The 10,886-nt window shown below is 40.6% G+C and overlaps 1 long non-coding RNA gene across 1 annotated transcript; it reads right to left on the bottom strand.

Annotated features, from left to right (window-relative positions):
- Positions 1–7,053: 7,053 nt before the first annotated feature.
- On the bottom strand, positions 7,054–10,681 carry LOC309514561. Its single transcript, XR_014212060.1, has 2 exons — positions 9,838–10,681; positions 7,054–7,575 (listed from the first exon to the last, which is right to left on the bottom strand). It is a non-coding gene; the product is annotated as an uncharacterized lncRNA (long non-coding RNA).
- Positions 10,682–10,886: the final 205 nt, after the last annotated feature.

Genomic DNA, 10,886 nt, shown 5'->3' on the forward strand with positions numbered 1-10,886 from the left:
GGTGGCATTCAGTAGTATTTTGCCAAAGGAGGCCATCGTCTGTCAAAATGTTTCCCTCAGTTCCCTATCAGTGAATAGAAATAGGAAAGTTCTAAGGTTTGCATTTGTCTATATTTTTTGAAGGGCAGCAAAAGATATTGGATAATGAACAGATTCAAACAAGTAGGAGTATACAGAATTTACCTTCTTTGTAAGATGCAGTCAGATTACCTTTTCCCTCCCAAAGTAGAAGCTGAATACTGACGTTTGTGCCTTGGATTTCATGTGACGAATGTGAAGGTCATACTACTTAACCGTTGCAAATTTTGGCCTACGGAACCTTTGACATAATAAAATGAAATATAAACCCATAACACTCTAAAATTCCTCGAGTCAGTGGATTGTGTTTCATGCTATGTGCTGTTTCACATCTTGCAAGCATGTCATTCCCAAACCAATTGGGGCGGGGGGGGCGGCGTTGGAGAGAGGGGAGGTAGCAGAAAATTGAATAATTGATAATACACATGTAAACATGCTGCATGGCATGTAGATATGCATTATCTATTATTAAAGATAGCGATGGGCGTGCTATTTTGAAAAGAAACAAGATACATTCAAAACGAAATGAGCCAAAATTTGTGTTCGATTAAGAATATCTGGAGTTTGCTTCCCTAAAAGGGAACTAGCCATTCACATGTGGGTCTGCTACTGTCATCAGCCCCAGCCTGTATGGCCAATTGTCAGGGATAATAGTCCAACTACGTCTGGAAGACTACACGTTCACAGTCTCTGACCTAAAATGTTACTGCAAATTACACCAAGTGCCGTTTGTCGTAATAATCTGAAGTACAGCATAGTGTTTGATTAGAATGATTTGATTCTTATATATCTTGTTAAAAGAAGCAGTCTTAACCATCACTACTGAAGTCAGGTATTGGAAGTAGACAATGAGACAATTCGTTCAAATTATATATATTTATTGAAATGTAGTCAAATCATTAGGTGGCATTCAACTCAGTTTCACTCAGAGTGGACTTCTTGAAATTAACGGCCCAAACTAAGTCATGTTAATTAATTTAAATGGGTTTACTCTGAGTAAAACGTAGTTGAATACCATCCATTGTCTGCATGTCACTAGGACAAATTTTTAAATCTCTGCCCCATTCAGGGAATGTAGATGGTGCTCTTTTACAGTCGTTTACCAAAGTAAGTTTAACAGTAAAGACCACATATTTTCTTTTCCTTTTTTTAATGAAAAGTCTAAATTCCAGTTTTGGACTTGTGAGGCAGCTTTTAGGACTTTATTCAGAAGAAATGATTGCTTCTTTTATGCTATTGTAACAGACATTGCTTCATGAATATTTTGTTAAAACTAGGGGGAAACTACATACTTCAAAGCTTCAAATAATCTTGAAATACCTTTTTCATTTTTAATTCAAATTCAGCAGCAGCATTTTAATAAAGTGAAGTGGTTCCTCCCCTCCTCCTTCAAGACAAGGAGCGTTTGCACTATGTAGCAGAGCCAATGATAATAATGCCTGCTAAATGTTATGTGGAATAAGTTCACTATAAAAGGGCAACTGGATTAAATCACATTGATGTGGTCTATTCAATAAAGACCTAACTAGGCATTACATGGTGCTTTAGGGGTGTTGTGGGAGCTCGTCTGAGCCTGGCTGAGATACAAACCCTGGGGACTCAGGATACCTACCGCAAAATGAGAACATGAAGACATAGGAAACTGCCTTATACTGAGCCACAGAATCATAGAGTTGGAAGAGACCCCAAGGATCATCTAGTCCAATTCCCTGCAGTGCAGGAATCTCAACAAAAGCATCCATGATAGATGGCCATCCAGCATCTGCTTAAAAACGTCCAGTGAAGAGCTCAGTATTGTCCACACTGATTAGGCTTGCCATGACGTCAGAAAAATCCCTGACATATCCTGGTTTTGGGGTGTGAAAATTGTATCGGGGGAAATTCTGCCGAATACATTTTGTGGTCTTCCTAAAACGACGTTTTACTTTTTGAAATATGGCAACCCTAACCCTGATTGGCAGTGGACCTCCAGCATTTTAGACAGAGGACGTTCCCAGCCCTGCTTAGAGATGCTGGAGATTAAACCTGGGTAAAGCTCTACCACTGTCCTACAACCTTTCCCATTATCTCCCAGCTCCCAAACTCTAAGCACCCTAGAAAGCAAGGCACAGGCCCTTCTGCCTGCCTCCACTACCAGCACCAAGTCGGCAAGCCATAGCTACTCTCTTCAACCTCCATATAATCCTAAGATTTCTGCTCACTGAATTGAATAGGATTTACACTCTGGTATGTTCCTGATTATTCTCAGATGGTGGTGATGATGATGATGATTCCCACCTTTCCCCCTGGCAGGGACTCAAGGCAGCAACACAGCTAACATTTTATTTCATTCCATTTATCTGTGGAAGGTGTTGCACGTGATCCCTTCCCTTGCACATTTTTTCTTTACTGTGAGGTAGATTTGGCAGAGAGCCGTAATTGGCTCAAGGTGACCCAGGCTAGATGTGCAGATGACGTCTGTGTGTGTGGCGAGATCAAATGTGGGAGAAGCTTCCTGGCAAAGACTAGGATGTCCCTATTTTCATTGGAGAAACGTTGGAAGGTATGGGATCTGCCTGTCACTGGCTACAGGCCTTCTGCTCTAACATTTCCCAGTGGGCACCAACCACCACTGAAACCATTAAAACATCCATCTAAAATAAACACAAAACATCTGTCATGGGTGCTTTAGCTGAGATTCCTACATTGCAAAGGCTTGGACTAGAATTAGATGAACCTTGGGGTCTCTTCCAACTCTACAATCTATGATTCTACAAGCATCATCTGTGTTCCAGCAACCGTTATGCCAGCAGGCTTCTTTGCTCCCAGATACCCATTTCCTCTGCCATACCTGTACACCTGTACACGGTCCAGAATCCATCCATCAGTTTCCTTATCGTGTGACTCCAGTGGTGCACCTGTCTCCACCTGCCCCTAAGCCCCATTGACTTTGGTGAGACTTAAACATGTGTATCTGGGTGCCAGATTGCTACCTAAATGAATTATTTACTGTTTAATTATTGTCTTGACCAGATTCATTGCAAGGTGGATTGGCCGCCTGAAACAGGATGCGTAGGGGGCGCTCAATTATTAATATGCACTTTGGGACAAGAGAAACAAAACCAAAGAACAACAACAACAAAAGCCCTGCAGATTTGAATAACTTAGAAACAGCCTAACAGCAGAAGGGAACATCTGAATAATGTTCTTAACAAACCGAGCACATTCTATGGCCCTTTACAGGAGCCTGTGACCCAAGCCTGCTCATTATCACCTCATCTCTGCTATGCGCTCCCAACCCATTCATTTGAAGTGACCATTATCTGCAATGTGCTAACTACTCATTGTGTGAACTCCAGTCCCTGGCACCTCTAGGCCTCCTCTCTAACAATCCTATTCATGTCAAGTAGCTACTCCCATCCGCTCTTACCAGCTTGCCCCTGCCTTTATCAAGCCTATCAGTTTGGCCTAGCATCTAAGCTGACTGGCCAGGATGAACAGGGTGATCCTGCTCCACACAGTAGGCAGCTCAGCAGATGAAGCATCTCAGTATTACAACTCTTTCCAGTCTGATGTCAGAAGAGAAGACCTCCTTGGATGTCTGGCCTTGTAAACTATTTTCATCCATGCTGGGGAAAATTCACCTGGGAATCAGGCTGTAATCCTCTGTTCACTTACCTGACAGTATGTGCTGTTGAAAACTTCCACTTTTTGTTTTTTGTTTTTAAAGCAAGTATTTCTGTAATTATGAGAGAAGCTGCGTGCACAGAGCTACTCATTTTGGAAGGAAGGAAGGACAAAAGAACAACCTTGCTGTATCACACCAAAGACCCTTCTAGTCCAGGATTCTGTTTTTACTGTGGCCAACCACATGACTATAGGGAGCCTGAAAACAAGATCTGAATGCAACGTCACTCTTCTCACTCGTGCTGCCCAGTACAGTGGTACCTCGGGTTAGATACGCTTCAGGTTACAGACTCCGCTAACCCAGAAATAGTGCTTCAGGTTAAGAACTTTGCTTCAGGATGAGAACAGAAATTGTGCTCCGGCGGCGTGGCAGCAGCAGGAGGCCCCATTAGCTAAAGTGGTGCTTCAGGTTAAGAACAATTTCAGGTTGAGTACGGACCTCCGGAACGAATTAAGTACTTAACCCGAGGTACCACTGTACCTGGCATTCGGAAGAAATAGTACAAAACTGAAATTTCTCACATTTGGCACAATGACTAAGGGATTAAGCTACAAATGAGAAAATCTCTGGTTCAAATCTTGTCTCTGTCATGGGCTTAGTAAGTGGCCTTAATCAAGGCTCTCTCGGCACATAATATAACTTACCTGCCATTGTTCCATAAACTTAAAAATACCTCTCTCTCTCTCTCTCCACCGTCTCGCTCTCCCTCAGCCCCCCCCCATGCAGTATGGGGAGGATAACAGTGGCATACCTTACAAGGTTGTTGTATGGATCACAACCAAGTTTGTGTGTGTGGAGTGCTCCGAACACTCACCAATGCGACATTAATATCAAGGATTATTATTGTTTGAAATATTGTCCTTGCGTTGCTTTTGTTCTATATAAAACTGAGCAGGTTAGAATGTGTGCAAGTGAACAGCGGCTCCTGAATGAGACAGGAGGGGCAGAAGAGTGAGAAAGGAGATATTGTCATCAGTCTGTTGTTGCCTTGCCAACAATGAATCTCCACAATTTTCCACCACCTTAAAGTTACTGTTGTCTACCTTTTGTATGTGAACATAATGATGGGGTTTTTTTCTTCTTCTTTTTGAAAAAGAAGTCTCTTTGTAAAAGCCTGTAATTAATCAGTTAAGGAACTGATTAACTACACTGGTGTAATTTGCTAACAGTTACATACAGTACTTTGAAACTGAAGCATTAATTACACTGTACAATGAAGCAGGCAGTGATACGCATATCAGCTGGATTGTATATTAAAACGAATCTGTCTTATTCTTTTTCTCATTGTTCATTACAGTCAGTCAAATATATTTTCAGCCCTACAGGTGCAGGGCAATTCTAACCATGCTCCTTCAGAATTAAGAGACCCTAACAACAATGGGGCTTACTTTCAGGTAAGTGTTCATTGGGCTACCTTCTGAAGTTGTTGAACTGCAGCCCCATCATCTCTGACCATCATCCAAGCTGCATGAGGCAGATGGAAGTCCACACCCACAAACTTCTGGTCACCACTTTCCCTAAATTACAGCCCTAAATACTACTACTACTACTACTACTACTACTACTAATAATAATAATAATAATAATAATAATAATTTATTATTTATACCCTGCCCATCTGGCTGGGTTTCTCCAGCCACTCTGGGTGGCTCCCAGCAGAATATTAAACAGAATAAAACTTCAAACATTAAAAACTTCCCTAAACAGGGCTGCCTTCAGATGTCTTCTAAAAGTCAGATAGTTGTTTATTTCCTTGACATCTGGTGGGAAGGCGTTCCTCAGGGTGTGTGCCACCACCGAGAAGGCCCTCTGCCTTCATAACCCAGCTGAGCTGAAATACTTGGATTTTAAAATATTCCTGCAACTAAAGATTACTTCAATAGGTAATCGCCTATCCCCCCCCCCCAGTGGCAAAACCAGCTGATGATGCTGTTAAGTTGAAGCTCCTGTATTTCACCCAATTAGAGAAATCTTCTCATTGTTGGTTTGAGCCTTACTCAATCATTCTAGATGGCAACCTTTGGGCATTCCTGGACTGAAACTCCATATGAAAGTCTAGATGTTGAGGACGGTCTCAAACACTTTTCACTCTGGGTGCTTCTAGAAGAGGGATTAATTTACAAACGGGTTGTTGAGATACCACAAACAGCTTACTGGCAAAAGGTTTGTGTTGTTGTTTACTCATCAGTTTTCTCCCCAAAGGGTAACTCTGCATTTTTGTTGTTTAGTGATCTATAGACCATTTCTATTCTGCTTAATATATAAAATCATATATAAAATAAAACAAAATATTGCAAAGATATACATTAAAACCATCAACTCAAACTACTAAGAACAGCAATAAAAAGTACCGAAATGCAATAAAGCAGAGGACAGAGTTCTGTTTCAACAATCAGAGAAAGCCTGGAGAACAAGGTGTGTCTTCAAAAGATAACTGAAGCAGGTACGGTAAGTGGTAGCAACAATAGAGGCAGCATCATGCTATGCATTGTTTTGGGTTTTTTAAAGAACAATTTATTAGTATTTTCCATATCAAAGAAAGACAAGCAAAGACACAATAAAAACACAGAGCACAGGCAGCTATAAATTTAATTACAGCACACTTAAGAGTAGTCAACAGAAAATCTCCCACAAATATGCAATCCACAGTGTTTATTCATTTGTGTGCTAAGTGTTAACCAGAAGCAGCTGCCTAGTAGATCAGATACAGAGGACAACGATCTGAACCTTTAGCAATGAAGAGAATGAAAACTGTTGCTGAAGCTGTGGACCAAGAATGAGGGTTTCTCTTCATCTTGTTTCTTCCCAAAAATTGAAACATGAGGATTGACTAAGGCTGGTTAAGTAGAGTGGCAAGGTGAAAAAATGGAAACAATTACATGGAAAAGTAATACATTTTGTTTGGTATTTTGTTTTGCAGAAAGGCTAGATGATTAAGGGGTTAAGACCACAGAGCTCTGTTCCTAGACCATGCCCCCTCCTGTCCAGGAGGGAGAAGTGAAGCTGATTCTCTTCTCTCCCTTTCTGTCATTCTCTTTTCGCCATGTAATCGACCAAGACAGATGTGTCTGAATTTGCTTCAAGTTTAGATTGCATGTTTGAAGCTATATGCTGTATTTTGCACCCAAGAGTAATCTGTCTGTGTTCTCCTTGCTGCTGCATGGAATAACGCATGAACCAGACCTTTGGATTTAGTAAGTATATCACTTTAAACTTACTTAATAATGTGTGGTCTGTTCATTGCTAGAGGTGTAGGTGGGCAAGTATTTTTAGGTAGACTAAACAAGATATGCAAAATGATTTATTTATTTATTTATTTGCTGAGGGCCCTTTTCCACTAGAGAGAGTGCAATGTCCTGTGATTTGAAACTAGATGTCCAGCCAGTTCTTTGGTTAATACCCCACACATGGGTCAGAGTTATTTTCCAACTCCCACACTTTTGTTCCTGTGACATCATAGCAACTCAACCAATAGGTACAGACTACTTCCAGCATAAAAGGCAACAGCCAGTCATATGTGTTTACCTTCACTTTTTCTCAAATTCCTTGTGGTTTTTTAAATAGACATGTACTGTAATTAGGAAAATCACTATTGTTCCCAAGAGGCACCATATTATGGATGCTATAGCCATAACTTTATAAACATTTAGATATTCCAGTATATTTCATCACAGTTAAAATCCTTTCCTAGTTTATATATGCCTGCCCATTTTAGATGACAGCCACACATAGGAGTCTAGAACACTTACATGTTTCTAATTAGCCACATGCCAGCCCTTCTTAATCAAAGCAAATCCCTCCTATGCTCAGCTTCATTGTCTTATTTTAAACTTCTTCTTTTTTAAAAAAAAAAGATATTTATTACTTTTCCAACAGTTTCAACACAACACTACAAACAAAAAAGAAAAAAAGAACAATATAAATACAATACAAAAACACTACATACAAAACAAAACAAAAACAATTTTAAAACACCTCAAACATTTTCAATATCTTATCTTTCCTTCGCTTATTTCCAACGACCTCACACCTCCCTTTTTGTATTCCACTTCTATTAATTGTTTCAGCAATTCCTTTCTATCTTCCTCTGTTTTCTATCCTATAATTATCTTAACACATTCTTGCCTTATTTTTTCCTTTAATTTTCTATTAATCTATTTATACTTAATACCTTATAACATTTCTACTAAAGCCATATAACTTCATTCCAACATTCTTCTAACATTCATTAATTTTACAATATTTCTATAAATAGTCTTTAAACTTTTTCCAGTCTTCTTCCCCCGACTCTTCTTCCTGGTCTCGGATCTTGCCAGTCATTTCCACCAATTCCATATAGTCTATCAACTTCATCTGCCATTATCCAACACTTCAGTGCTTTCAAGAAGCAGCCATTCTCTCAGCCAGCAAAAAGCAGATGGTTCACAACAAAGTTTAGGGGTCTGGCAGGGCAAGTCCACCTCCTTCTTTGGCATCCGTCAATATCTTAAATTTTACTCGAGGCTTCCTGCCCTGCCAAACAAATCTAGAGACGTCCCTCTGCCACCTCCTGAAACAATCCATCCCATCCAAAGCTTGCAATGTTTGAAACAAAAGCAACATCCCCGACAACACAGCAACCCTCATCCCCACCACAGCAACTCGGCCCAACAATAACAACTTCAGATTTGTCCATATTTCCAAATCCCCCTTCTCTTCAATCCAATGTCCTTCACAGCTATCCTTGAATAAATTCACATTTCTGGCAGTCATACTAACCCCCAAATACCTCTCTTTCTCAACCGATGTTAGTCCTGTCTCCTCCTGAAACTCTGTCAAGCTTTCCTTTTCCTCAGGTAGGGCTCTGATCCTCAAATTCATCTGTTTCTCTTTAAGTTCAATCATAACAAATGTCAGCTTATGTTCATCAAGTTGTCCTTGTATGGATGGGACTCTCTCTCTCTTCTGTTGTATTGCTTTACATTCAGCAGCAAGGGTTTTCTCCTTGACTTCATCCGCAGTTTGCCGTATCAGAGTAGATTCCTGTATCAATTTCTGGATGGTTTCTGTATTGGTATTCACCTTTTGTCCCAGATTATTTAAACTTTCTACAATTAAGTCTATTTTAATATTTGCAGCATCCACTTTCACATTTATCACGTCTGTTTTCTTGTGAAGCTGTTCCAGCGAATCGTTTATTTTCACTAATACGACCGCTAAGGCCTCTTCTGTCGACATTCTGTCTGTTTTTTCCTTTCCATTTGCCATAACACTTAAGAGATTCAAGGTCAATCCTAGAGTCTCACAATTTTTTATCTTGCAGCTGGAAATTCCCCTAGCCCAGCTCCTGTAGAGCAACCAATTTCAAAAGCTTCCACTAGGGGAAAACAGTTTCTATTTGTATTAGTCAGTACTGTCCTCTTTTAAACAATGTTCCAATAATCCAAAGTTAGTTTCAGTTTTCAGTTACTTTTACTCCTTTAAAAAAAAAAAACAGCCGGAGACAGTAGAAACAATGTATTCTCTTGTTTAGCTACCTGTCAATGAACGTTCTAAACGCTGTCAATGAACATTCCAAAAAACATCGATCCTGCTAGCAGCCCGTTTCCAGGGTCTGAGTGGCAGTATTTTAACTCTCTTGACTCTCTCCTACAGGCATATTCAGTCCACCACTCCCCCCCCCTTCTCCTGTCTCCAAAGGGGGGGGTAGTTCTTTGCCAATGGAGATTTAGTCTTTTTACAAAAGACTTTCCAAGACTTCAGCTTGCAGGCTCATTGCTTTAGTTTATTTACAAAAGGGGAGGCGGACTTCCTGTATTGAACCTCCCCGTTTCGATGCCAAATTAAACGTTTAAAAATCCAATTCTCCCACTTCAGCTCTACTCACGGGTAATTACTTTAGAGTCAAATTGTCCACAGGAAAAAGTCAGTGCTCTCCGGCAACAGCTATGCGCCTTCGCTCCGTGGAAGAAGCAGACGATTCAAAGCACCGCGCCGCTCAGCCACGTCGCTCCAGATCCCCGAAACCGGGTTTCCCCGCGAGTAGGGGAGGCGAAAAAGGTGCCCGCTGAATCCCACATTCACAGGCTTCTCCCGCCTGTCTTATTTTAAACTTCTTTCCATTCTGTATCTTCTAATTGTTGCTGCTCTTCTATCTCATTTTTAGCTGTAACAGAATGAATGGGGCTGGCGTTACAAAGAACTGTAATTAACATTTATGAAATATTTTTCAGTTTGTAGATTTTCATTTTATTAAAGATATTGACCTGGATTTCCTGACCCCCTCTTAAATGGATTTCATGTCCTTAACTTGATCAGTATTGGCTTGCATTAAACATGTCTTTCAAAACTGCACATTTTTCGTAAGACATGCAGTTTGAAGCTATCAAGAGCTAAAGCTGAAAGTATGTAGCAGTGACGGCATAATGCTTTGGAATGTGGAAAATTCATTTTGAAAATGTGTGGTGCTTTACGTTTCCTAAGGTCAATTCACGCATGCATGTTCATTACTAGATGTGATTTCAGTACATTAAGACATGGCTTGTGAAACACACATTGCAGATCAAGTGCTTCTCATAGTTTAACAGCCAATGCGTTGTCAGACTGGATAAACTGAGGTTCAAATACCTACTCAGCTATGAAGGACGCTGGTTGACCTTGAGCCATTCACTCTCTATCAACATACCTTTTTTATATTCATTGTTCACAAAGGTGCATTTTGCATAATGCCAAGGTTGACTAAAGCCAAAGAGTAAACAACTAAAAGCCTGCAATCCCTGTTTATATTTTTTATGTGTATTAGATCCCATATCAGTTCAGGGATGGCTAGTGAAATGCTGAAACCTGTCCTGCAATTTCTCAAAAGATTTCTTGCCTGGGGGGGGGGGAGAGCTTATATAAGGTTACCAGATTTTTTGCAATGAATCCAGGGACACGTTAATTAATTAATTAAATACTACATGTTAATTAAATACTCCTTTCTCCATGAGCCTGGGCAGCCCCTGAGTTGTTGGTTCTTCAGTGGTGGTGGTGGGGAAGCGGTGCGCAGTAGGTCAGGCATGGAAGGCAGAGAAGGAGGGCCGAGAGTGGTGGCGGCAGTGAGGCTCAGGCAGCGCGATGCCTCCCTTCCCATCAGAGCAGCCCCAATCCCATTCCTATTTGC

This window comes from Podarcis vaucheri (genome assembly GCF_965113315.1).
Source record: "Podarcis vaucheri genome assembly, chromosome: 11".
Classification (NCBI taxonomy): Eukaryota; Metazoa; Chordata; class Lepidosauria; order Squamata; family Lacertidae; genus Podarcis; species Podarcis vaucheri.